This window comes from Pteropus vampyrus, unplaced genomic scaffold, assembly GCF_000151845.1.
Source record: "Pteropus vampyrus isolate Shadow unplaced genomic scaffold, Pvam_2.0 Scaffold390, whole genome shotgun sequence".
Lineage (NCBI taxonomy): Eukaryota > Metazoa > Chordata > Mammalia > Chiroptera > Pteropodidae > Pteropus > Pteropus vampyrus.
This window is the reverse complement of record NW_011889171.1, coordinates 2,208,564-2,211,219: the sequence shown is the minus strand read 5'-3', so window position 1 is coordinate 2,211,219 and position 2,656 is coordinate 2,208,564. Positions and strand designations below refer to the sequence as shown.

At 37.7% G+C, this 2,656-nt stretch overlaps 1 protein-coding gene and 1 pseudogene across 4 annotated transcripts in view; both read left to right on the top strand.

Annotated features, from left to right (window-relative positions):
- The window catches only part of LOC105305567 (A-kinase anchor protein 17B), a 147,346-nt gene that overhangs the window by 75,338 nt on the left and 69,352 nt on the right, over positions 1-2,656 (top strand). The gene's annotated exons all lie outside the window — the stretch shown is intronic.
- Positions 419-1,452, top strand: LOC105305545 (annotated as a pseudogene).

The following is a 2,656-nucleotide window of genomic DNA, read 5'->3' as shown; positions in this document are numbered from 1 at the left end:
CTATCGTAGAGACTTTAAACCACTTAGAGCTGTATAAAGTAAAAATTAAAAGCTTTCTGACCTCTTCTCCTGCCCCATTCTCACTGCCCTTAGGTGACTACTGTTATCAGGTCATGGTGTTTTAGTCTCTCACTTCTTTAAAACAATAAGATTATGCTTTTTGTGTGATCTACAACTTGCTTATTCCACTTAAACTATTTCCTGAATAACTTCCTGTGTCAGCACATACAGTGCTGCCTCAATCTTTTTAAGTTGTTGCAGCACATTATACTCTGTGGACATACCATATTTTTTTTAACAAATGTTAAAGAAATAACATTTGTGATAGATATTTGGGTGTGCCCAAATTTTACTAATATAAACCATTTTATAATAAACATCCTTATGATATAGTGTTATACACATTATGTGAATATTTTTGTAGGATAAATTCTTAGCAATGGAATTGCTCATGTCAAAAGGTATTGCGTAGAGAGCGGAAGTGGCTGTTTAGGGCCAGGGTCTGGGCGGGGACCCATTTTGTCTGTGAGGCAGCAGCAGCGGCGGTGGCTCAGCAGGCGGGTTCAGGCTTCTGGGGCGAGCTGCTGCCATGATCTTGCCGGAGATGAACAACTGCATCATCCAGGAGACACTCGCGCTCAAGTCTGAGAATGAGGCTGCTGGAAACAATCCAGAAGCAGTAGAAGTAACATTTGCTGATTTTGATGGGGTCCTCTATCATATTTCAAATCCTAATAGAGACAGAAGTGATGGTCAGTATTTCTTTGAAATTCTGTGAAGAACTTCAAGCACATGGTGTTGAATTTTTTGGTAAATCCAGAATCAGGATACAATGTCTCTTTGCTATACGACCTAGAAAATCTGCCTGCATCCACGGATTTCATTGTGCCTCAGGCTGGCACATTGAAATAGAATTGTTTTGCCTCTGTCTTTGAGAAATACTTCCAATTCCAAGAAGAGGGAAAGGAAGAACAGTGCAGTTATCCATTATAGGGATGATAAGACCATGTATGTTGAGTCTAAAAAGGACAGAGTCACAGTAGTTTTCAGCATAGTGTTTAAGAAGACGACAATGTGGTCATTGGAAAGGTGTTCATGTAGCAGTTCAAAGAAGGACGCAGAGCCAGCCCCACTGCCCCACAGGTCCTCTTTAGCCACAGGGAACATCCTTTGGAGCTGAAAGACACTGATGCTGCTGTGGGTGACAACATTGGCTATATTACCTTCATGCTGTTCCTTCGCCACAGCAATGCCAGTGCTGGAGACGACACCATCAACCTGATCCACACATTCTGGGACTACCTGCACTACCACACCAAATGCTCTAAGGCCTATATTCACACACGTATTGCAGGCAGAAACATCCAACTTCCTCAAGGTGCTGAACCATGCACACCCAGATGCTGAGAAGAAATTAAAACAATCAGGTAGAAGATGTTTTCATCCCGCTAACTATTGGGAACAAGAAGAGGAAGTGGCTGGCAACTGAAGGCTGGAACACATACTACTGGATAATCGTAGCTTTTAGTGTTGCACCTCATCAGGTTCTTAAGGGATTCTCCATTTTGGTTCCATTTTGTATATGTTTCGAAAATATGTAGAAACGAGCTGTGTTTGCACGGGCGTCATAGTTCCCAAGTATTAAAAAAAAAAAAATTCCACTTGAACGACTTAATTCTTTTTCTTTATCTTCCCTCCCTCACTCCCCTTCCCTTCTACCCGCCTTCCAATCCATTTCGCTCTGCAATATGTTACTGGTAATGAGTTGCAGGATAATGTAATCTTAATTTGTTTTCTCCTAAATATTTGAGTTCAAAACTTCTGTATCTAAAGAAATACGGTTGGGGTCATTAATAAAGAAAATCTTTCTATCTTAGAAAAAAAGATATCATGCATTTAAAATTTCAATTAATATTGCCAAATTGCATCCCCGAAAGTTTTTACTAATGGTAAAAGAGCATGCACGTTTTTTCAAAATCTTGTTAACACTGGAGTTATTAATCTTTTTAATATTTGCTGATCTATAGTTTTCATCTATTTCTGAATTAATGTTTAAGTTGAGCATCTTTTCATATATTTGTTGGCCATTCGTAATTTGTGTTCTGTGATTTACCAATTTCTGTCTTTTACCAATTTGTCTATATTTGTTTTGTCTTTTCTTATTGACTTATAACAGTCCTTTGTATATTACTAATATTAGTCATTTGCTTTTCATTTTTGTTGCAAATATTTCCCTGAATTTTATGCCTTTTGGTTTTCCTAATGATGTGCTTTGGCTATTTACATGCCTTAAAATTGTTTGTAGCCAAATGTTTAAATCTTTTTCCTCTTTGTTTTCTGAATTCCACAATTACTGAAATATTCTCCCATATTTTATTTTACTCCCTGTATTGCTTTATTTCTAAATTTAAATCTTAACTCTATTTTAAAATATTTTTGTGTAGGAGATGAGACAGGGATCCAACTTCGTATGTTTCTCTATGACTGATGAGTTAAGGATCTTTAGCTGTGAGTAAAGGAGCTAACTCAAACTAGCTTGATGGAGGATAGGGGTCAGGGAGGGAATTTATTATGAGAATATGAACTATTTCCTTGAAACCCTAGATCTGGGATAATTTAATCTAAAGGGCTGGAATCCGGGAAGAAAAAGAATATA